The sequence below is a fragment of the Microcaecilia unicolor genome, chromosome 10, assembly GCF_901765095.1.
Source record: "Microcaecilia unicolor chromosome 10, aMicUni1.1, whole genome shotgun sequence".
In the NCBI taxonomy this organism is placed as follows: domain Eukaryota; kingdom Metazoa; phylum Chordata; class Amphibia; order Gymnophiona; family Siphonopidae; genus Microcaecilia; species Microcaecilia unicolor.
In genome coordinates, this window is record NC_044040.1 from 4702259 (window position 1) to 4728048 (window position 25790).

The window sequence follows — 25790 nt, forward strand, 5'->3', positions numbered from 1 at the left end:
AGGGCTTATCCAGCTGTATTTCGCCTGTGCCCAATCAGACATTAGGACTGCTGGTGACATCACCGTGGAGGCTGGCTTTCAACTATGCCCAATCAGACACAGGGACTTCTGCAGACATCACTGTGGAGGTTGGTTTTCAACTCCTGTGCCCAATCGGACAGAAAGACTGCTGCCAACATCACTTTAGAGGCTGGCTTTTAACTCCTGTGCCCAATCAGACAGTGGGACTGCTGTGACGTCGCTGCAGGGGCTGGCTCTGCTTCCTGCAATGCTTCCAGTCCCTGGGGCTGGGCTTCCCCAGACTGTCACTGATTCTGCTGGACTTTTTTCAACAAAGAGGCTGGGCTGAACAGGCAATCCCCGCTGGCTGTGGTTGAGCAGGTGAGTGGGGAGGAACTAAAAGGGGTTTTGTGGGAGGGAGAGTGTGCACAGTAGAGCCCTGAATTATTTGCATTCGAATTTAAATCACTGTTCAGCCAAATACAAATAATGTATTCAGGGCACTGTTTGGGGCCAATTCAGTACGGCTCTAATTCAGATACGGTGAGGTTTTTTTTGGAGGGAAAAGAAGGCGGCTGGCTTTGAGTATGCACAGATGCTCAAGTCCCCATTCCAGTCAGCCACTCAGTACCGCTTATGCAGCTAATAGTGACCACCCTGGGGGAGCGAAGAAAGGGAATAAACACCTCACTACGAGAGAGACCAGGAATAAAAAGACCTGTGGTGGGTCCCCCCATTCTGATGCTTATGGCCTATTCTTAACACTGACCAAGCTTGGGATCCACCAGGTTTTCTCCGTTGTCGTGATGAACACACAGCCACTGCTTTCCTGGGCAACCTTTTGCTTTCTCTTTAAACAGCCACCAGTACAGCTGGAAACATTTCACCATAGTACCATGCTGAAACATTGGCACCAGATGCTTCAGATTACAAACAGAATTAGTGCCGAAATTGGTATTTCAGTGTTTTGGGCTGCACCTAGATTTCAAGTTTGTGCTGCACCACTATATGTAGAACTTGCTATTAAACAAATGAATAAGGGGTTAAGATTTAAAAGCAACCTCAAAAAGGTGGGCTTTTAGCCTGGATTTGAATAGGACCAGAGATGGAGCATGTCTATTAGTGGAGAAGGGTACAGATAGGTGTGACTTTATCTGATGAACAGAGTTCCTGGGGCAAGGCATAGGGAGAGATGAGGAGCTGCAGAATGAATGCACTTATAAGTCAGCAAGAAGAGTTTGAACTGTATTCAGAAATGGATAGGGAGCCAATGAAGACTTGAAAAGAGGGGGTTATATGAGTGTAGTGACACTGGTGGAAGATAAGTCACGCAGCAGAATTTTGAACAGATTGAAAGGGAAGATAGGTGGTTCAGTGGGAGATATGTAAAGAGCAGCTTGCAGTATCTAAGCGGGAGGTGATGAGAGGATAAGGGTTTTTTAGTGTGTTCAGAATGAAAGGGATATCTTAGAGAAAGAAATGGCAGGTTTTAGCAGTTTGGATATGCGCAGAGAGAGGAGTCAAAAGATAGCCACAGTTAATGAGCTGAGGAGAAGGAGGATGAAAACGTTATTCGCAGAAATAAAAAAATGAGCAAAAAGGAGATGTGGGTTTAGGGGGAAGGATAAAGAAAACTCAGTCTTAGCCATGTATGAGTTTATCTTGTTTGGCGGACTGGATGGACTGTGCAGGTGTTTTTCTGCCATCATCTCTACTATGTTACTATATTCAGTTTCAAATGGTGGCGGGACATACAGGCAGCAATGTTAGACATGCGGGTTAACGCACCTGGATTCTTGGTAGGAGTTGTTTTTGTAAAGATGATACTGAAAACTGTCAACATTTTCAAAAGCAGGAGATAAATGTTCTGATTTTCATTTTGTGGATACTCATGCACACGCTTTCTCAGTTGCTGTGGTAAGTATGTGGAAAAACCTCCCAGGACACTTGAGATTTGTCCAAACAAACAGCAGTTCAAGAAGCACTTAAAGACTCATTGCTTTTTGATGGTGTTTCTGCTGGAATGACCTCTGATCTGCCTTTGATAATTTTGTTTTTGGAAAGTAAGGGGGTCCTTTACTAAGCCCTGGTAGATATCAGCTGGCCCATAGGAATATAATTGGCATCTCAGTGTTTACTGCCAGCTGATTTGAACAGCATTCTAAAAACGCTATCGCGGCTGGCCCCCTTAGATAAAAAACTGGAAATGTTATGTGATTGTTTTAATGTTGATTTAATGTATGTATTATTGTGCCCTACTTTGGAGTTAAAGCGGGCTATACGTTTTTGAAAATAAATAAATTGAGAAGGATAAAGGTTGAGTAAAAGCCCTTGGATCTGTCCAGGAACAGGTCACTGGAGCTTTTGGCAAGGGCTGCATCTGTGGAATGTAGAGTGTAAAAATCATATTACCATTACATTACTACTACTACTACTTATCATTTCTATAGCGCTACTAGATGGCTACTAGATGTACGCAGCGCTGTACACTTGAACATGAAGAAACAGTCTCTGCTCGACAGAGCTTACAATCTAATTAGGACAAACAGGACAAACGAGATAAGGGAATATTAAGGTGAGGATGATAAAATAAGGGTTCTGAACAAGTGAATAAGGGATAGGAGTTAAAAGCAGCTTCAAAAAGGTGGGCTTTTAGCTTAGATTTGAAGACTGCCAGAGATGGAGCTTGGCATACCGGCTCAGGAAGTCTATTATAGGCATATGGTGCAGCAGGATAAAAGGAACAGAGTTTGGAGTTAGCGGTGGAGGAAAAGGGTGCAGATAAGAGAGATTTATCCAGTGAACGGAGTTCCCGGCAGGAATGTAGGGAGAGACGAGAGTGGAGAAGTACTGAGGAGCTGTAGAGTGAATGCACTTATAGGTCAATAAGAGGAGTTTGAACTGTATGCGGAAACGGATAGGAAGCCAGTGAAGTGACTTGAGGAGAGGGCTAATATGAGCATAACGTCCCTGGCGGAATATTAGTCGTGCAGCAGAATTTTGAACAGATTGAAGAGGAGAGAGATGGCTAAGTGGGAGACCTGTGAGAAGCAAGTTGCAGTAGTCTAAGCGAGAGGTGATAAGAGTGTGGATGAGAGTTCTGGTAGTGTGCTCAGAAAGGAAAGGGTGAATTTTGCTGATATTATAGAGAAAGAAACAACAGGTTTTAGCAATCTGCTGAATATGTGCAGAGAAGGAGAGGGAGGAGTCGAAGATGACCCCAAGGTTAAGAGCTGATGAGACAGGAAGGATGAGAGTGTTATCCACAGAAATAGAGAATGGGGGAGGAGGAATAGAGAAGGGGGGGGGGGGATCAAGAACTTCTCCAGATGAAAGAAAGTGAAGACAGAAGTGGTGAACAGGATGTTCAAGTAGCTTGGATGAGAAAGGGATCAGAAGAACTGGCATTTGTCAGCATTACACACTATTGTCCAGGGCCTGAAAGCTATTGAAGCTGTGTACATTCATGTTGGCTTGGTCTGACCCCTGTTGATATCAGTATAGGTTTCCAAAGCATTTACCTTGTGATTTACATGTTACAGGACTGGATCCAAACGTTTTGCTGGAAAGAAAACTGTAATTGCTTCGGGTATAAAGATAGACTCAGAAGGACAAAAACATGCTGACACTTAGATATTTACACACACAACTCCTCAGCTACACACAGAACAAAAGCATCAGACCCATACTTGGACACGCATAGATTTGTAACAAGCTTATGTCTAGATAAACATTTTCCCTGTGTATTATTTTGCTACCCCCTCCCCCACCACCATTGCCTCTTTAGAGTTGAACCTGGGACTAGAAAAGAAGATAATGTCAGAAGATTAGAGCAGTGAGTTTAGAGGAAGAGAGATGATGTGATTTTAGAAAGGGAGGAAAAGGTGGCAGGGTTTGAAGGAAGTTTGAGAATGAAAGGTGGGGAGGGGGTGACCTGGCAGAGACCTGCACCGTATGCCTAGACTACGTTTCCTGAGCTGGTACATCAAGCTCCATCTCTGGCCATCTTCAAATCTAGGCCAAAAGCCCACCTTTTTTGATGCTGCTTTTAACTCTTAACCCTTACCCATGTTTTATCATTCCCATCTTAGTAATTAGATTGTAAGCTCTGTGTATGTCTAGTAGCACTATAGAAATAAGTAGTAGTGGTAGAGAAATGAAAATTAACCTTGTGGTTTTCTTTATATAAACTTCGTCTCCTTTATGTGGACTTTAAGATTAATATGTGTCTTTCTTTTTGCATTTTATTTTTGCCTTGTAATAAGTAAAATCTTTAAAAAAAAAAAAACAACAACCCAAAACTAACCTTGTGAACCTGGTCAAGGATGTACTCAACCATAGTCTATGCAGAAAGTGGAAGGGTTGGAGCTGGAGACACTTAACGTGGCAAAGAGATGATGAGGGTCAGCAAGAGTTTGTCAAGTGGACATTGTTTTCTTGTCTGACATTGGCAGAGCAGACTGGAAGGAGGGTCAGCAGGGGATTTAAAATGTTTGAAGTAATCATAGCTGAAGAATTGTAGCCAAAGGTGCTCTGCAGAGTGGGCACTGGAATATAGGTAGCGGATTCTGGAAGTCAGCCAGCATTGGGGTTACTCTTACATAACAGGGAATGGGAAAAGCAAGAGTGTCCAGAACAGAGGAGAGTGTAGTTCTAGGAAGAGACTGCTTCATTGACAGCCTTTGATAACATAGTGGATGAGAGGAGAGATGAGTTCTTGATGAAGAAAGAACAAGGGTCAGTAGCCTGAAGGTTCCTACATGTGTTGGTGGTGATTGGATGAGACTGTGGAAGAGAGAAATTAAGTACAAGCACTCTACACACCACTATATGAAAAAAATGCAAGAATGCTGCCTCTGCAATATATGCCACTCCTCAACAGCTCGAGAACAGAAACGGAGCTTGGAAATTGAACCCAGGTTGAAATTGAAACTGAACATGTCCAAGACCGAGCTTATCGTCTTTCCACCAAAACCCACTTCTCCTCTTCCTCCACTTTCTATCTCAGTTGATAACACCCTCATCCTCCCCGTCTCATCTGCCCGCAACCTCGGAGTCATCTTTGACTCCTCTCTCTCCTTCTCTGCGCATATCCAGCAGATAGCCAAGACCTGTCGCTTCTTCCTCTTTAACATCAGCAAAATTCGCCCTTTCCTGTCTGAACACACCACCCGAACTCTCGTCCACGCTCTCATTACCTCTCGCCTGGACTACTGCAACTTACTCCTCACCGGCCTCCCACTTAGCCATCTATTCCCCCTTCAATCTGTTCAGAACTCTGCTGCACGTCTCATATTCCGCCAGAACCGATATACTCATATCACCCCTCTCCTCAAGTCAGTTCACTGGCTTCCGATCAGATACCGCATTCAATTCAAGCTTCTCCTTCTTACCTACAAATGCACTCAGTCTGCTGCCCCTCACTATCTTTCTACCCTCATCTCCCCTTACGTTCCCGCTCGTAACCTCCGTTCACAGGATAAATCCCTCCTCTCAGTACCCTTCTCCACCACCGCCAACTCCAGGCTCCGCTCATTCTGCCTCGCCTCACTCTATGCTTGGAACAACCTTCCTGAACCCTTACGCCAAGCCCCCTCCATGCCCGTCTTCAAGTCTTTGCTTAAAGCCCACCTCTTCAATGCTGCGTTCGGCACCTAACCCTTACCGTTCAGTGAATCCAGACTGCCCCAATTTGACTGCCCCTATCGGACCGACCGTTCACTTGTCTATTAGATTGTAAGCTCTTTGAGCAGGGACTGTCTCTCTTTGTTAAATTGTACAGCGCTGCGTAACCCTAGTAGCACTCTAGAAATGTTAAGTAGTAGTAGTAGGTTGTCTGCATTGCAATGTGCAGTACTGGCATTGAGCCACCAGCCTGACCACATACAAGAAATTTTAAAATTCCTTCTGTTTTAGATTAACTGTTGTAATTCAGAGGATACACTTAGGAAGAAAGGCATATAGGAATCTTACGCCCACACCTTCCTCTGCCGTCTGGGTGATGGCAGCTCCTAGAGTAGGGGTGAGGGGGGGGGGGGAGTTTGGTTTGAGGTCACTGAGGGCTTTTCAAGTACAGGGATCAGAAGATTTAAACTAGATGTGCAGGATTTTGATAATCTACTTCTGAGTGAGTGGATTTTCATTGGTTCAAGGCACAGTCCAATAGGACTGAGATAAAGTGGTGTCTTCAGTCCCAGTTGGGGGTCTAGAGCAGAAAGAGGCCAAAGTGTCTAGCAAGAGGGCTGGAGGGGAGGAGAGAGAGAATTTCCCTGGGCATGGGCTGGAGTGGATGGAGAGGGCAGGAAGAAGGCTGCATGGGGAGAGTGTGGAGGGCTGTATGGTGGGGTGCAGGAAAGAGAAGCACCTGAGGAGACCATGGGAAGTATGCACAAAAGTCATTACTAGATTCTTTGCAATTTTAAATACTATATTTCGCAAATATTTTCAGCATATCCACACTAGCGGTTTTCCCGTCATTTTTAGTTAAATTTTTATCACAAAAAGTCTGTGGGGGTTCTGTATGTTTCTGGTTCCAGTATTATGAATCATTGCAGCGTACTAGGAATACTACTAACGTTCATGTGGTCCTCAGTGTGTAAAGATTGCGGCCCCCCCCCAGTGGTCATAAAGGAATTTTCAAATCCTTTTCAATAAGAATTTTTTTATAATTGCATTTTAAATTGATAGTTTCACAAAAATCCCTCTAGTATTTTGCCATTGATAGACTCAGAATTTTCTGTACATTAAATATTGACGTCTGTCCCTCCTTTGTTGCCTCTGCACCCAGCCTCTCCTTGTATTTTTGTTTCTCAGTTTGAGGGTGGGGCTGAGTAAGTGCCATCCGGGGACCCTCTGGGCACAGAAAGAAACGCTTGGGTATTTTTGTCAGTTGAACCACAAGTGACATTAGAAGTTTTCGTTATATTGTCCAACCACAGGATTTGAGGTAAGAGAGTTCATCATGTGGAAAAAGGACTGTTAGGTAAGTGCACGAACAGACTGGAAGGAAATCAGCAAGAATTTTGAAGTGTATGAAGGGGCCTGGCACGTGAGATGTGAAGACCCTTTCCTCTTTTTGATTAGACGTTTGCTTGTCCTCCTCTGTTATAAGGCATTCAGGGTGCACACGAGGAGAGCTTTGTTAGCGCAACCGTTGCTAAATAATCAGATTTTTCTATTTTCTTGTCAGGAAAATCTAGTTACTTATTTGCAGACCTAACCCCCTCACTGCTGGTAACTCTTTGGCCAGTATGTGGAACATGCGATGGGAAGAGCCTGAATATTGCAGTGGGTCAGTGAGAATGAGTAGCCTAGTGGTTAGTGCAGTGGCCTGAGAACCAGGTTTAATTCTTACTGCATTCCCTTGCAACACTGGGCAAGCCACTTAACCCTCCATTGCCCCAGGTACAAAATAAATACCTGTATATAATATGTAAACTGCTTTGTTTGTAACCACAGAAAGGCAATGTATCAAATCTCATCCTCTTTCCCTAATATAACTGCAGCACACATTGGCCATGCTCAAAATCTTCTTCTTAAATCGACTTCAGCAGTTCTGTGCATCTGTCACTAATGCTCAATGCAGAGGATTTGCCTAATACAGTCTTTCCCCTTTTGTGTTACTTGACTTGTGCCTTGTATTCAGCTGGTTAATTGGCACAGCAGATGCAATTCAGGTTCAGCTTTGAGAGTATCAGTGGAGCCTCCAGGTATTTGGCACAGCTCTTGCCCATGGTTGAGATCAATGTAGAAAAATTCCTGTGCCTCTTATCTCTGTGCAGGCAGTGACTCGGAGTGAGTTATGGATGGCAGCTGACCACTGTCTTTGCAGGAGTTCACTTCTAGGTGACCCTTGAGTGGCTTCACTCTCTGCAGGATTATGAGCAACCTTTGTTTCTTTGACTGTTTCAACACTTAGAGCAGGATATAATTAGTGTTGTTTTTAAATGTTTCACTATTTACTACTACTACTACTTATCATTTCTAAATCGCTACTAGACGTACGCAGCGCTGTACACTTGAATGTAGGGAGAGACGAGAGTGGAGAAGTACTGAGGAGCTGTAGAGTGAATGCACTTATAGGTCAATAAGAGGAGTTTGAACTGTATGCGGAAACGGATAGGAAGCCAGTGAAGTGACAGAGCTTACAATCTATTTAACATTCTTGTGCCTATTCCTCAGTCATGTGGTAACATAGCAAATCCCCCCCCCCCCTGTACAGTTCCCACCTAGGACTATTTTCCACCCTGCAGAGTTTTTTCTTACCGGGATGTAGTGTTTGGTGGTCTTTTATCTGCGTTGGCCGTTTTCTTTTTATGCATTGGAATTTGCATAAACGGCGCTGTTGCGTGGAGATGAAGCTGCGTGTCATTGACAATTATCCAGGTTTGTGGGAAAAATGCAGTTTTCATAGCAGAGTCAGGTGAAATTGTCCAGTTTTTGACTTCTGAAGGTTTGTAGGAATGGTAATTGGGTTTGAGAAAGTTGGTGAATGTGTTTGGAATCGGGTTGTAATGATTTTTTAAAAGTATTTTTGTGTGTGTGTGTTGCGGGTTGTAGTTTGTGCTCTTTTTTTGTGTGGTGTATGCAGAAAGTTATGTTTGGGAGGGGAAGTGATACGGGTGTTTGGGGTGCATTGCCCCCCCCCCCCCCAAAAAAAAAGCTGCATGTCTGGAAGGGGAAAGGGAAGGAAGGAAATAGATGCCACATCTTGTTCCATTATGATTGTAAAAGATTGGAATTTTCCTCCCTGGAGCAGTGGGAATTGGTTGGGTGGGAACTGACTTAGGTGTTAATTTTCCAGATGGGAATTGGTGGGTGGGAATTGTCCAGGTAAGATCTGACCTAGAACCAAATAGCTGCTTCAAAAAGGATCTTTTATCCCTAAATGGCTTGGGGAGGGCAGTCATTAGAGGGTGGCTACTGATCTGTGCAGGGATCTAATTGCTTTTGACTGTGGAGACCTTGGGGGAAGTGAGACCTGCTGCTTCCAGTGCATCTCAGAGACAGCCCCACAGGCAGAACAGCACTTCACTGCTCTCTGGTATGCCACCATTAGTCAAACTCCTGTCACAAAATTATTATCAGGTCAGTATTCAGCTGGTGTGGTGAGTAGCTTTTTGAAATACCAGTGGTGTCATTAAAAAAATATTCAGTACTACTTGTAATCAGAGCTAGGTGAAATGCCCCAGTGCTATCCAGGTAATGTGTGGTCTAAAACTTTTCTGTATAGTGGAGCTGAAAATTCATGAATGGGACACATGTCTGTATAATGGAATCCACAATATAGATATGTACTTTTGAATATTAGCTCTGTATACATACTTTGCCCTCCTTCAGAGAAGTGGTTCACTTTATCTAACTCGTTTCTATTCTACTTTGTTGTTGGGGTTTCCATCTGTTAGGAAAATTCGTTATAAAAGAATCCATGATGATTCTTTTTCTTTTCAGCCTAGTAAGTTGTGGAATTTCATACCTGAACAGGTTTGTGTGATTTCTAGTTATTTACAATTCTGCAAAGGGTCTAAAAACTTATCTTTTTGATAAATATTTGAATGACTGATTTTTGTGAGCTTTCCTAACTTTCCAATTTGTTTTATATTCATGTAACTCGCTTAGACTCTTTACTGATTTTAGTGGGATATAAATACCCTGAATAGAATAGAATCATAATATAATAAAATGAAAATGTTATAAAATGTCAGCTAACAGTTTAATATACTTGAAAGACCACCCTTCAGAGACCGACCAGAGTGGTTTACAATACAAGTCAAATTTAAAAGAAAAGAGCTCCATTCTTGATAGGAAAGGACATTCAAAAAGAGCAAACACCATAAACCTCCAACAACAGACACCTCTACAGGCTTTCTACAAATAAACCCCTGACACACACACATGCTTTAACCCCAGTCCTGTCACTTTTAGAGGCAGAGGCTAATGGAAGGTTCTGCTATCAGTTCTACCCCAAACAAATTACCATATTTTCACGCATATAACTCTCATGTAATATGTGTTTTTATAAACCATCGATATATTTTTACTAAGACACACTAATTGCAAAATTAGCGCATTTGTTTTTAAGGCTTTTTCTTTTTAGGTTTTTGCAGGTTTGTGCAGTAGTAATGCCTACAAGAACCTAAAAAGAAAATCCCTTAAAACAAATGCATTCGTTGGCAATTGGCGCAGCTTTGAAAAATGGTATAGCACTCATTCTCCGAGGACAAGCAGGCTGCTTGTTCTCACTGATGGGTGACGTCCACGGCAGCCCCTCCAATCGGAAACTTCACTAGCAAAGTCCTTTGCTAGCCCTCGTGCGCCCGCGCGCACCGCGCATGCGCGGCCGTCTTCCCGCCCGAAACCGGCTCGAGCCGGCCAGTCTTCTTTTGTCCGCACTCGGTACGGTCGTGTTTTCGCCGTGTCGAGCCCCGGAAAGTCGACCTCGCGCGTCCAATTTGTTTTGAACGTGTTTTTTTCCTTCGGGAAAGCTTTGTCCTAGTCGGGAAGTGCTCCGGAAACCCCCCGCCGGGTTTCGTGTAAATCCTCCCCGTACTTCCAGCTTTTTTGCCCCGGTAAGTTTTCTTTCGTCGTCGGGGTAGGCCTCTTTTCGGCCTCGGTCGAGATTTTTTCTCCCTCTAAATTTGGTGCTTCAAATTTCGCCATTTCGGCTTTTGATTTCGCCGGCGTGATTTTTCCGCCCATGACATCGAAGCCTTCCAGCGGCTTCAAGAAGTGCACCCAGTGCGCCCGGGTTATCTCGCTCACTGATCGACACTCGTCGTGTCTTCAGTGTCTGGGGGCCGAGCACCGCCCTCAGAACTGCAGTCTGTGTTCCCTGCTTCAAAGGCGGACTCAGGTAGCGAGACTAGCCCAGTGGAACGTGTTGTTCTCGGGCTCTTCGTCGGCATCGGCACCGGGATCTTCGAGTGCATCGACGTCGTCAGCGTCCAGACCATCTTCCTCGGCCGCCCCTGCATCGAGTGCATCGAGGCATCGGGCCTCTGCATCGGCGCCGAGACATCGGATAGCTGCATCGACGTCGGTGGTACCAGGACCTCGTCTGCTGATGTCGTCGGACGGTGGTGCATCGGGTGGAGTGCAGGTGAGGGCTGTCCATTCCCCTGCTGGTGGCGGTGAGCCCTCGGGTGGGTCTCCGCCTACCCTGAGGGCTCCTGCGGTACAGCCCCCCCGAGATCGACCTTCTTCAGTCTCGGCCCCGAGGAAGCGACGGATGGATTCGACGTCCTCCTCGTCGGTGCCGGGGAGCTCCGGTGACATGCTTCGGAAGAAATCGAAGAAGCATCGACACCGGTCTCCTCCCCGTGTCGGCACCGAGAGCTCTGGGTCGCCGAGGGATTCGGCACCCAGCAGGCATCGGCACCGAGAGGACCGCTCACCCTCTGTTCAGGAGGTGTCGATGCGCTCCGCTCTGGACAGCCCGGAACAGCCTCCACGCCCGGAACAGGTACTGACGTCGACGCCTGCATCGACCTCTCAGCCTTTCTCTGCAGCCGCTCTAAACGAGAGCCTCCGGGCCGTTCTCCCAGAGATTCTGGGAGAGCTGTTGCGCCCTACCCCTCCGGTACCGGCGGTGCTTGCGCCACCGGTACCGTCGAGCGTGGCGCCGGCTGGCCCATCGCCCAGGTTGAGGTCCCCGACGTCGGTACCGACCGCGGCCACCTCCCAGGAAGGCTCCCCGACTACGTCGGCGGAGGGAGCTTCGCCGATGCGGGCGAGGGAGTCTACCTCTCGACGCCCCCATCGTGGACGGGGTTCCACGGAGTCGAGCAGGGCGAGGTTGCAGACACAGGTCCGTGAACTTGTGTCTGACACCGAGGGTGAGGCCTCGTGGGAGGAAGAGGAAGATCCCAGATATTTCTCTGACGAGGAGTCTGAGGGTCTTCCGTCTGATCCCACTCCCTCTCCTGAGAGACAGCTTTCTCCTCCCGAGAGTCTGTCTTTTGCCTCCTTTGTCCGGGAGATGTCTACGGCCATCCCCTTCCCGGTGGTTGTGGAGGACGAGCCCAGGGCTGAAATGTTTGAGCTCCTGGACTATCCTTCTCCACCTAAGGAAGCGTCCACTGTTCCCTTGCACCATGTCCTGAAGAAGACATTGCTTGCGAACTGGACCAAGCCATTAACTAATCCCCACATTCCCAAGAAGATCGAGTCCCAGTACCGGATCCATGGGGACCCAGAGCTGATGCGCACTCAGTTGCCTCATGACTCTGGAGTTGTGGATTTGGCCCTAAAGAAGGCTAAGAGTTCTAGGGAACATGCTTCGGCGCCCCCGGGCAAGGACGCTAGAACCTTAGACTCCTTTGGGAGGAAGGCCTACCATTCCTCTATGCTCGTGTCCAAGATCCAGTCTTACCAGCTCTACACGAGCATACACATGCGGAATAATGTGCGGCAGTTGGCGGGCTTGGTTGATGCTCTTCCCCCTGAGCAAGCCAAGCCTTTTCAGGAGGTGGTCAGGCAGCTGAAGGCGTGCAGAAAATTCCTGGCCAGAGGAGTTTATGACACTTTTGATGTTGCGTCCAGGGCCGCTGCTCAAGGTGTGGTGATGCGCAGGCTCTCATGGCTGCGTGCCGCCGACCTGGAGAATAGAATCCAGCAGCGGATTGCGGACTCGCCTTGCCGTGCGGATAACATTTTTGGCGAAAAAGTCGAGCAGGTGGTAGAGTCTCTCCACCAGCGGGACACCGCATTCGACAAGTTCGCCCGCCGGCAGCCTTCAGCTTCTACCTCTACAGGTAGACGATTTTTCGGGGGAAGGAAGACTGTTCCCTATACTTCTGGCAAGCGTAGGTACAATCCTCCTTCCCGACAGCCTGCGGCCCAGGCTAAGCCCCAGCGCGCTCGCTCTCGTCAGCAGCGTGCGAATCAGCAAGGCCCCGCGGCTCCCCAGCAAAAGCAAGGGGCGAGCTTTTGACTGGCTCCAGCAGAGCATAGCCGACATCCAAGTGTCAGTGCCGGGCGACCTGCCTGTCGGAGGGAGGTTGAAAGCTTTTCACCAAAGGTGGCCTCTCATAACCTCCGATCAGTGGGTTCTCCAAATAGTCCGGCAAGGATACACCCTCAATTTGGCCTCACAACCTCCAAATTGTCCACCGGGAGCTCAGTCCTACAGCTTCCAGCACAAGCAGGTACTTGCAGAGGAACTCTCCGCCCTTCTCAGCGCCAATGCGGTCGAGCCCGTGCCATCCGGGCAAGAAGGGCTGGGGTTCTATTCCAGGTACTTCCTTGTGGAAAAGAAAACAGGGGGGATGCGTCCCATCCTAGACCTAAGGGCCCTGAACAAATATCTCGTAAAAGAAAAGTTCAGGATGCTTTCCCTGGGCACCCTTCTCCCCATGATTCAGCAAAACGATTGGCTATGCTCTCTGGACTTGAAGGATGCCTACACACACATCCCGATACTGCCAGCTCACAGACAGTATCTGCGATTTCAGCTGGGCGCACGCCACTTCCAGTACTGTGTGCTACCCTTTGGGCTCGCCTCTGCGCCCAGGGTGTTCACAAAGTGCCTAGCTGTGGTAGCAGCGGCGCTTCGCAGGCTGGGGGTGCACGTGTTCCCATATCTCGACGATTGGCTGGTGAAGAACACATCCGAGGCAGGAGCCCTGCAGTCCATGCAGATGACTATTCGCCTCCTGGAGCTACTGGGGTTTGTGATAAATTACCCAAAGTCCCATCTTCTCCCAGTGCAGAAACTCGAATTCATCGGAGCCCTGCTGGATTCTCGGACGGCTCGCGCCTATCTCCCAGAGGCGAGGGCCAACAACTTGTTGTCCCTCGTCTCGCGGGTGCGAGCGTCCCAGCAGATCACAGCTCGGCAGATGTTGAGATTGCTGGGCCACATGGCTTCCACAGTTCATGTGACTCCCATGGCCCGCCTTCACATGAGATCTGCTCAATGGACCCTAGTCTCCCAGTGGTATCAGGCCGCCGGGGGTCTAGAGGACGTGATCCACCTGTCCACGAGTTTTCTCGAATCCCTGTATTGGTGGACGATTTGCTCCAATTTGACTCTGGGACGTCCCTTCCAAATTCCTCAGCCTCAAAAAGTGCTGACCACGGATGCGTCTCTCCTGGGATGGGGAGCTCATGTCGATGGGCTTCACACCCAAGGAAGGTGGTCCCTCCAAGAAAGCGATCTACAGATCAATCTTCTGGAGTTGCGAGCGATCTGGAACGCTCTGAAGGCTTTCAGAGATCGGCTGTCCCACCAAATTATCCAAATTCAGACAGACAATCAGGTTGCCATGTACTATGTCAACAAGCAGGGGGGCACCGGATCTCGCCCCCTGTGTCAGGAAGCCGTCAGCATGTGGCTCTGGGCTCGCCGTCAAGGCATGGTGCTCCAAGCCACATATCTGGCAGGCGTAAACAACAGTCTGGCCGACAGGTTGAGCAGGATTATGCAACCTCACGAGTGGTCGCTCAATTCCCGTGTGGTGCGACAGATCTTCCAGGCGTGGGGCACCCCCCTGGTGGATCTCTTCGCATCTCAAGTGAACCACAAGGTCCCTCAGTTCTGTTCCAGGCTTCAGGCCCACGGCAGACTGGCGTCGGATGCCTTCCTCCTGGATTGGGGGGAAGGTCTGCTGTATGCTTATCCTCCCATTCCTCTGGTGGGGAAGACTTTGTTGAAACTCAAGCAAGACCGAGGCACCATGATTCTGATTGCTCCCTTTTGGCCGCGTCAGATCTGGTTCCCTCTTCTTCTGGAGTTATCCTCCGAAGAACCGTGGAGATTGGAGTGTTTTCCGACCCTCATCACGCAGGACGAAGGGGCTCTTCTGCATCCCAACCTCCAGTCCCTGGCTCTCACGGCCTGGATGTTGAGGGCGTAGACTTTGCCTCTTTGGGTCTGCCAGAGGGTGTCTCCCGCATCTTGCTTGCTTCCAGGAAAGACTCCACTAAGAGAAGTTACTTCTTTCATTGGAGGAGGTTTGCCGTCTGGTGTGACAGCAAGGCCCTAGATCCTCGCTCTTGTCCTACACAGACCCTGCTTGAATACCTTCTCCACTTGTCTGAGTCTGGTCTGAAGACCAACTCCGTAAGGGTTCACCTTAGTGCAATCAGTGCATACCATTACCAAGTGGAAGGTAAGCCGATCTCAGGACAGCCTTTAGTTGTTCGCTTCATGAGAGGTTTGCTTTTGTCAAAGCCCCCTGTCAAGCCTCCTACAGTGTCATGGGATCTCAATGTCGTTCTCACCCAGCTGATGAAACCTCCTTTCGAGCCACTGAATTCCTGCCATCCGAAGTACTTGACCTGGAAGGTCATTTTCTTGGTGGCAGTTACCTCGGCTCGTAGAGTCAGTGAGCTTCAGGCCCTGGTAGCCCAGGCCCCTTACACCAAATTTCATCACAACAGAGTAGTCCTCCGCACTCACCCTAAGTTTCTGCCAAAGGTTGTGTCGGAGTTCCATCTGAACCAGTCAATTGTCTTGCCAACATTCTTTCCCCGTCCTCATTCCTGCCCTGCTGAACGTCAGCTGCACACATTGGACTGCAAGAGAGCATTGGCCTTCTATCTGGAGCGGACACAGCCCCACAGACAGTCCGCCCAATTGTTTGTTTCTTTTGATCCCAACAAGAGGGGAGTGGCTGTAGGGAAACGCACCATATCCAATTGGCTAGCAGATTGCATTTCCTTCACTTACGCCCAGGCTGGGCTGGCTCTTGAGGGTCATGTCACGGCTCATAATGTTAGAGCCATGGCAGCGTCGGTAGCCCACTTGAAGTCAGCCACCATGGAGGAAATTTGCAAAGCTGCGACGTGGTCATCTGTCCACACATTCACATCTCATTACTGCCTGCAGCAGGATACCCGACGTGACAGTCGGTTCGGGCAGTCAGTTCTTCAGAACCTGTTTGGGCTTTAGGATCCAACTCCACCCCCCGAGGGCCCTGTTTGTTCTGTTCCAGGCTACACTCTCAGTTAGTTGGTAAATTTTTTAGGTCAATCTCAGTTATGTCCTCGCCGTTGCGAGGCCCAATTGACCAATGTTGTTGTTTTGAGTGAGCCTGGGGGCTAGGGATACCCCATCAGTGAGAACAAGCAGCCTGCTTGTCCTCGGAGAAAGCGAATGCTACATACCTGTAGAAGGTATTCTCCGAGGACAGCAGGCTGATTGTTCTCACAAACCCGCCCGCCTCCCCTTTGGAGTTGTGTCTTCCCTTGAAGTGTATTGTCTTGCTACATACTGGACTGGCCGGCTCGAGCCGGTTTCGGGCGGGAAGACGGCCGCGCATGCGCGGTGCGCGCGGGCGCGCGAGGGCTAGCAAAGGACTTTGCTAGTGAAGTTTCCGATTGGAGGGGCTGCCGTGGACGTCACCCATCAGTGAGAACAATCAGCCTGCTGTCCTCGGAGAATACCTTCTACAGGTATGTAGCATTCGCTTTATATACATGGGCACGTTATACCAGTTTATTTTTACATAGACTTACAATTTTTACATGGTATATATGTAAAGGTACAGTAATAGAAATGTTCCCAGTCACTCCCAAAAGAATTCCAAAGGGGTCTGCCCCCTTTGGTGGTACCCCGCTAGTTGTACCCTGTAACTTGTAATGGGCCATAGCTTATCCAGTTTCTTAATAACATCAAAAGGAAAGAGTAGAGCTGCAGGTAAACACCGGAAGCAGGACTGCAGCAGCTTGGATAGTCCTGGAGTAGGAAAGTTTTACATCCTCCAGTAGCAGAAAGGGGCCTGGGATTGATGCCATTCTCCAGCTCAGATAGGTCTTGCTGTCTCCTGAGATTCCTTTGCACTTGGATTCTGGAAGGGGGAAGTGTATGCAAATGATCAAATATGCACATGACAAAGGAAAGAGAAGGAAGCAAGAATACAAAAGATCCCATGGAGGTTCAGCAAGCAGGGCTTCCCGTGTTCAAAGTTCATGTCCTTTGTGGCTGCGGTGTTTGTGTCTGTGCACTATCCATCCCTCTGCAGAGAACTGATAAATTTATAACCTGTCATAGCATTGGAAGGGAGTGGTGGCCAGGATCTTGCTTTATAAATGTTGATATGGTTTGGGCTGATAAGTTTCCCTTTTGCTCCTATTTTGAGTTCCCAGCTCATTTGGAGTCTGCCTTTGTTAGGGTACAGTGCTGCAAGCTTTTATTTCCATATCCCATCCACCCCTTCCCTTCCCGGTATCCAGACATGACAGTGACCAGGGCCGTTAAACCACAGCACCTCCTAAGACCCAGCCAATGTGGATCCTAACTCTGACCAGTAGGTATCACAGTTGAATAATAGCTGAGGTTCCCTTTCTCTCCTTATACCATGCCTCCCCCCAGACATACATGTAGGCAGATGTTGTGAGTGCCGCCCCTGTCTTTTGTAGCATGCTTTTAGTATGAACTTTCCAAGGGAAGGGAGTTAGCAATTTGGGCTAACATTAAGGCATGTTTTACCACTAGCTCTGTTACAGGTCCCATTTTATGCAGTGAGAACTAGTTATTAATTTTTGGGGTTAACAGTAAAATAATAGCATCTTAAAAGTAGCCCACGTTGATAACCTCCCCCCTTAGTCTCTCTTTGACAGTCTGAGATTTGCTGATGGTGTAGATAACATGAACAGGAATCTAGTGAAGCTTGAAGCCTGGTCTAGAATTTGGCAGCTAAGATTTATTGCTAATAAAATGCAGAGTGATATGGTATAGGAGATGAAGTACTTCTATGCGCAGAAGTGGCCTGAGGGTGATCCTATCTGATGTTCTCAAAGTGGCTAAATAGGTTAAAAAAAAAAAAGGTGACGGCACAAGCCGGAAGATGCTTGGGTGCATAGGGAGAGGAATGGCCAGCACGAAAAGGAGACAAAAGTGTCTCTGTATAAGACTGGTGAGTCCTCATTTACAGTACTGTGTACAGTTCTGGAGACTTCACCTTCTAAAAGATATAAACAGGACGGAGTCGGTCTAGAGGGAGGCTACTAAAATGATCAGTGGTCTTTGTCAAAAAGTGTATGAAGACAGACTTAAAGATCTCAATATGTATACTTTGGAAGAAAGACAGGAGAGGGAAGATATGGTAGAGACATTTAAATACATCTGTGGCATAAATGCACAGGATGTCCAAAGGAGAAACAGGAAGCAGCCTCTACGGGGATAGAAGGAAAAACGAAGAGAGTAGATGATGACACGACGACTTCCAAACCAGGAGTAGAGCTGAAAGATTCTTAATTGAAGCACCAGAATAAGACTCAACACGGGGCCGTGTTTTGGCAGGGATGGCCGCCTACCTCAGGGTCACGTCAAAATCGCCACCTCAGTTGGGAAAAAAGAAGCGGTGGTGATTTTGGTGTTTGTTTTAGTTCTACGCACTACGTATTAGTGAGCAGTGCCCTGTTGATCTTTTGTGAAAAATTCAGCATTTGCACCAGATACCACACACAGTGCTTTAGTGTCTAGAGTGTGTGCTGTGATCCCTGAGGCAGGCAGCTGTCCCCGCTGAAACACTGCCCTGTGTTGAGTCTTATAAATGCACAGGAAGCAAGTCTATTTCAATTGAAAGGAAGTTCTGTAATGAGGAAACATAGAGTGAAGGTGAAAGGGGACAGGCTCTGGAGTAACCTAAGGAAATATTTCTTTATGGAAAGGGTGGTGGATGTGTGGTGCGACCTCCTGCTGGAGATGAACGTAGTATCTGCATTCAAGAAAGTCTGGACAAATTCCTAGGACCTCTAAGGGAGACTGGGCAGACTGGATAGGCCGTATGGTCTTTGATCTGCCATCGTTTTCTGTTTCTATGTTTGTCTTTCCTTCTGGACCCTGGTAAATATGTACACAGAGTGCGTTGTGTGATGGATGTCTCGCCTTTCTCCTGGGTGCTGTGAGTGCTGCCTCCACAGCATCTTGGAACCAGTTGGGCCCAGGAATTGAACAAACCCAGACTGTGGTGCAAACTGAGAGAATTTACGGGACCCTATACAGACAGATACGTAAAAGACTTCCTCCTCTGTATAACCTTAAAGACCCCACGTTATTTATTAACTTTACAAAGGGCCATGTAGTGAAAAGTGTTCAGTTGTAACCTGCTTTGAATTTCAGAAATAACTGACTGGACAATTTTTAAATAAATAGTGTGTAAGGAATATATATATATATATATAATTTTTTTTTGCAAGGATTTCTTGGACGTGAAAGAAAAGGACACCCAAAGATAAGACAGCTCGAACAGGTTATCATCAGCGTCAAACAGCATGACAGACAAGCTGTTAAATATATTTTCCTACAGAGTCAAGATAGCAGGCGTCCCTGAGGACCACGTGTATCTCATAAACTAACATTTGAGTCTCACACAGATGGATGGGAGGTGTGGAATTATTTGACCTGCTGGGGTTATAGTTTCATACATTATCATCTCTGTAATGGAAAGAAAAGAATTACTGCATTGGTAAAATGGAAACACATTTCAGAGTTGTTTGTTTTTAAGTGAAAAGATGTGATTTCTTTGCTCTGCTGTCTGCTGGATAAAGTAAACACATTCCTTTGGTTGGAGAAAACAGAATTTACTTCAACAGATTAAGAATAATTTCCCCTGTAATATGTCATTCCAATGGTAACCACCTTGTAAAGAGGTAATTTTAATTTTGTGGACTTGAAAAAAGGAAAAACAGTTTCACAACATGTTGGATGGAGTTCCCTTCAAATAGCCTGTTTTGAGCACCAGTCGAGGTCGTGGAAAGTGAACTATGAAGACATTGGAGCTTGGACCCTACAGAGGATGGCCATAACTCTTCTGATTAAACGGAAGCGCTCCTCTTCGGTGCCGATTCCAAGCTGCTGGTTTGTCCAGTGCTAACTCTACTACCACTGGCTGTCCGAGATAACAAGCAGAAGAAGAGGAAAGTTGGCTGCACTTTGGGTTGTGTCCTGCTCCTCTGCGGCTTTGGCACGGAATGCAACATTTGAAACCTGTGGTTCATTTTGCATTCTACACCAGGTGGCAGAAGAGGAGGATGTGGTCTGATGCACACCTGCGCTTTCTTTTTTTTTTTCCCTGCTTGCGATCAGCGCAGGATGGAGGACTGGAGAGGGTGAATGCATACAGCGTATCAGAGGGAGCCAGAATGGGGAAGAGGGGTGGAAGAATAGAACCTGTTGCTGATGCTAAATACTTTCTGAGGCACCAGCGGAGCTGCCCCGTGTTCATTTTTTAAGTTGCCATGGTGACTTCGCACCTGGGGTTGTCGAACCCTGACATAAGGATATGTGGAGTATTTTTTTTAATCCATTATATTTTTCTGAAAATCTGTGATTGGATTTACTTGTTTAAGTAATCAACTCACAGCTAAATCTGTAATTTAAGTCAACAAATGCAGAAGCATCCGCGGAAGATCCCAAATGAACAGTGGTCTGTAGTTCATAAACTTCAGAAAACTATATGCAGGGATAAATCTCCCCATTGCAGAGCCAAATAGCTCTGAGTCATGTTTTCTGCAGTGTGAGGAAAAAAATGGCACAGCCCAAGAATTTTGCAGAATAAAAGCCAAAGTTATTAATGTCAGAAACTAGTCTTTTGAAGAGTCGCTGCAGAAAGGCCTGGATGTGGTACATCTTCATTGCTGCAGGGAAATCTTGCATTCTTAGGTCAGTGGTTGCAACATTCAAACCAGCTTCACAAAAAAAAAAAAGTGTTTGCAGTTGAAGATCACTGCTGTCTGGTGACTTAGAGTAAGCGCTGAGGTCTTCATCTGATATCAGCAAAGGTGGGTTTATCAAGCCATTCAGAAGAAGCCAGTCCAGTTCCACAGGACTGCAGGGTTTTCAGGAGTTATTTCCTTTCTTGAATAATTTGTTAGAAAGTGGAAGGCAAAACACACTGTTGTACAACCTGTTATCAACATACCCCTTGGGAAATTGTGTGACCCCTGATGCAGGCTTTCATGCTGAAACCCAGCTGAGTTGGGTCATCCTTCAAATAGACTCTTCGTGATATCTCTTGAGTTGTCCGTCTTTCCTTTTGGCTCCCCTCTGCTGGTTTGGTGTGCAGCGGGTTTCTTCCTGTTGTATTACTTCTTTCCCTGTGATTCACACCAAAAGAGCACTCTTCTGTCACACGGCTATGTGCGCCTCTTTTATTTTGCTTTAATTTTCTTTTTGAAGCCATTATTCTTAGTTGTTTAATCCTGGAGTCACTCTCCCATCCCCATATCTTTTTTTTTTCGGGGGGGGGGGGAGGGGGGGGTTGCTATTCTTCTCCCATACCATATTGTTCTGTTTCCAGGGTAAGAGCTCCATATCTTATTGAGGTGGCTCATCTGTGATGGCTTCTGGTGCTGCCGTTCCACAATTACCATCTTTTAATGCTCCCTTGTCAGAAGACTCATTTAGTTCATGATGATCTTATCACCATCGGTTTTGCATTTTAGGTCTGACACTTGGCTTTCTGATTTGAATCTCTACTATCTCCGATAGGCTTTTCACTGGGCTGCAAATGTTTCTTTTCAAATCAGTAGTAGTAGTAGTAGTAGATTTTAAACGTGATAAGAGGGGTGGTGACTGTTTTCATCTACATTGGATATTCATCTTGTTTGCTCCTACTTCTCAATCTTAGAAGGTTAGCTTTCTGCATATTAATGCCACATCTTATTATTTTTTTTTATGTATCTGTTTTTGGATATATATGTTTCCACCTGTGTCTCAAATCCATTAGGCTACTCCTCGTCCTCCTTGCTCTGTTGATATTTCTCTGATATTTCTGATAAATTAGGTCTGCTTATTGAAAGGCTTATGATCAATGGATCAAATCTAAATATTTCTAAATGTTTCCCCTGATCCTCTACTTTATCTTGTCTACCAAAGGCTGTACACACTGCCTTGAGTGAATGCCTTCAAAAAAGGTGGTAAATACATCCTAATGAATAAATAAACTATTCAGGGAATTCAAATTCTTCTGAAGGACTCAGTTAACAGGCTGCCCACTCCCTTCTGAATATTCAATCACTCGATATACTTATTAATTCTTTAGCGCTATTGTGATTGGACTATTGTAACTCCCTCTTGCAGGGCTTACCTCAGTACTAGGATAGAAGGTTATAATTATTATTATTATTATTTATTGCATTTGTATCCCACATTTTCCCACCTCTTTGCAGGCTCAATGTGGCTTACAATGTATCGTTATTGGTAGATAATAGATTGGAAGAAAAACAATTAGTGTTACATAAAGAATAAGGTAATCGAAATTTAAACAAGCAGATATAAACAAAAGTAGAGCTGATAGTTAAGGTGGAGGTGTATTACATTTATAGTTGTTGACCTTATTGGTATGCCTTGTTGAAGAGGTGAGTCTTCAGAGGTTTACGAAAGTTAGTTAGCTCATAAATAGTTGCAGAAATGCTTTTGTTTAATTGCATTATGGGCCAAGAAACCTGATCACATTACACTGCTGCTTGTAGAGGAACATTGGCTTCCCATTGTCCTTTCATATTTCTTTTAAAATTCTTATTCTGGTTCACCAAGTGTTGTCCACAGGCGTTGCTCTTTTCTCTTTAGTTCTCATCCCTCTTATGTTACAACCCACTTATTGAGATGATTGCAAAAAATCTGTTGGTTGTCGCTTCTCATTTGCACATCTGACGAGACAATCTTCCTCTGGATATTGCAATGAGTCTTCTTCATTTGTGAATTTAAAGCTGCCTTAAAAACCTATGACTTCATGCAGACTTTCTCTTCTGTGTGTGTTTAGCTGTTTCTTTGCTTGATGGGCGGTGGTTGGCCATGTTCACCACTACAGCAATTCCCTTTTATTTTACAGTTTTATGTTTTCTGTGTTTTCTCCCCTCTTTTTGTGTCTTATGATAACTACTTATTATTCGAATTTTGTTGTAATATAGACCTTCTTATGTGTCATCCATTCTTATTCCCTTTTCTTATATTTATTTTCATTGAAAACCGCTTAGACAACCATGTTTTATTCACAGTATACCAAATAAAATGCAGTCTGGGAGCATCATTTTTCCATAGGTATGATGTGCACAGCACTTCTGTCAGGCCAGATTTCCCATCAATTCAGAGTTTTTTTTGTTTTTTATTTTTGTTACATTTGTACCCCGCGCTTTCCCACTCATGGCAGGCTCAATGCGGCTTACATGGGGCAATGGAGGGTTAAGTGACTTGCCCAGAGTCACAAGGAGCTGCCTGTGCCTGAAATGGGAATCAAACTCAGTTCCTCAGTTCCCCAGGACCAAAGTCCACCACCCTAATCACTAGGCTACTCCTCCACTGTTGCTACTATTCCAGATTCTACATGGAATGTTGCTATTCCACTAGCAACATTCCATGTAGAAGTTGGCCCTTGCAGATCACCAATGTGGCCACGCAGGCTTCTGCTTCTGTGAGTCTGACGTGCAGGACGTCAGACTCACAGAAACAGAAGCCTGCGCAGCCTTCTATATGGGAATAGCAACATTCCATGTAGAATGTCCAATAGTAGCAACATTCCATGTAGAATCTCCAATAGTATCTATTTTATTTTTGTTACATTTGTACCCTGCGCTTTCCCACTCATGGCAGGCTCAATGCGGCTTACATGGGGCAATGGAGGGTTAAGTGACTTGCCCAGAGTCACAAGGAGCTGCCTGTGCCTGAAGTGGGAATCAAACTCAGTTTCTCAGTTCCCCAGGACCAAAGTCCACCACCCTAACCACTAGGCCACTCCTCCATCTCTCCCAGCACAAATTGTTGGTTTTTATCCTTAAAAACTTGAAATATTTTAGTTCCAAGAGCAGCAGTAAATTTATAAACTAGGAAACACGAGACTTAGACTTGTACAGTAATATTTATTTAATTACCTTGCTCATAGTGGTTAAGCCACACTGTGGGAACATTTACTGGTGGTAGCCAGGAAACCTCTTGAGACGTAGTTCAATCTTAGCTGAAATAGCTTTAGGCTGTAAACATTTATCAGTAGAAAGAAATGATAAAGGTAGAAGTGACTGTCTGCTGTCTATTAACCTCCCAATTCTGTTGGCACGGTGCACTGTTCAAACCTTCATCTTCTGGGTAGTGACATCATTAGACCTTCCCAAACTCATTTATGAACTTTGCTGATCTGAATGCTATCCATCTTCAATATTTTGTATTTAATTTCTTTGGGTGATGAATGTCTCATGGCAACTGCTAATTGCATTGCAATCCCTCTCCAGGGAGGAATAGCAAAAATGTCTGCCTTGCAGGATAAAGAACTACGTTTTCTTGCCTGTTCAGTCTATTGATTTTTTTTCTCCATTTAATTGCTCTTATCTGATTAAGCTGCAGTAAAGATTATGGTGGTGGTTCATGATTCATACCCTGTATTTTTCTTTATACACTATAATTTATGGATTGCCTGATTTTTCAGAAGGAACACCAGGACATCTCAACACATTGAACAGCACACCAAATGCAGAGTGAAATAAATGGTCAGAGACCCTCATGTAGTATAATATTTTATTGTTCCAAGAAAAGCTGTTGCTGCTTAACATTTTGTCCAGGAGCAGTATGGCAGTTTGTCCATGGTAAATGTCAAAAGGAAGTTGTTGACTAGATCAGGGGTTTTCAACCTTGGCCCTCGCCAGGTTGGGGTTTTCAGGATTTCCCCAATGAATATGCCTAGATCAGGGGTTTTCAACCTTGGCCCTCGCCAGGTTGGGGTTTTCAGGATTTCCCCAATGAATATGCCTAGATCAGGGGTTTTCAACCTTGGCCCTCGCCAGGTTGGGATTTTCAGGATTTCCCCAATGAATATGCCTAGATCCAGGGGTTTTCAACTTTGGCCCTCGCCAAGTTGGGGTTTTCAGGATTTCCCCAATGAATATGCCTAGATCCAGGGGTTTTCAACCTTGGCCCTCGCCAGGTTGTGGTTTTCAGGATTTCCCCAATGAATATGCCTAAATCCAGGGGTTTTCAACCTTGGCCCTCTCCAGGTTGGGGTTTTCAGGATTTCCCCAATGAATATGCCTAGATCAGGGGTTTTCAACCTTGGCCCTCGCCAGGTTGGGGTTTTCAGGAATTCCCCAATGAATATGCCTAGATCAGGGGTTTTCAACCTTGGCCCTCGCCAGGTTGGGGTTTTCAGGAATTCCCCAATGAATATGCCTAGATCAGGGGTTTTCAACCTTGGCCCTCGCCAGGTTGGGGTTTTCAGGAATTCCCCAATGAATATGCCTAGATCAGGGGTTTTCAACCTTGGCCCTCGCCAGGTTGGGGTTTTCAGGAATTCCCCAATGAATATGCCTAGATCAGGGGTTTTCAACCTTGGCCCTCGCCAGGTTGGGGTTTTCAGGAATTCCCCAATGAATATGCCTAGATCAGGGGTTTTCAACCTTGGCCCTCGCCAGGTTGGGGTTTTCAGGAATTCCCCAATGAATATGCCTAGATCAGGGGTTTTCAACCTTGGCCCTCGCCAGGTTGGGGTTTTCAGGAATTCCCCAATGAATATGCCTAGATCAGGGGTTTTCAACCTTGGCCCTCGCCAGGTTGGGGTTTTCAGGATTTCCCCAATGAATATTCCTAGATCAGGGGTTTTCAACCTTGGCCCTCGCCAGGTTGGGGTTTTCAGGAATTCCCCAATGAATATGCCTAGATCAGGGGTTTTCAACCTTGGCCCTCGCCAGGTTTTGGTTTTCAGGAATTCCCCAATGAATATGCCTAGATCAGGGGTTTTCAACCTTGGCCCTCGCCAGGTTGGGGTTTTCAGGATTTCCCCAATGAATATGCCTAGATCAGGGGTTTTCAACCTTGGCCCTCGCCAGGTTGGGGTTTTCAGGATTTCCCCAATGAATATGCC

General features: G+C 46.2%; 1 protein-coding gene across 3 annotated transcripts in view; it reads left to right on the top strand.

Annotated features, from left to right (window-relative positions):
• The window catches only part of FAM107B (family with sequence similarity 107 member B), a 111192-nt gene that overhangs the window by 42699 nt on the left and 42703 nt on the right, over window positions 1-25790 (top strand). Inside the window, exon 1 of one of the 3 annotated variants that reach the window (XM_030216153.1) lies at window positions 276-381. The exons of 1 other annotated variant lie outside the window; for it this stretch is intronic. The gene's annotated coding sequence lies outside the window, so the exon portion shown is untranslated. Of the gene's footprint in view, window positions 1-275; window positions 382-6921; window positions 6947-25790 lie in introns of those variants that run through there. One more of the 3 variants, XM_030216154.1, reaches the window with a different exon arrangement.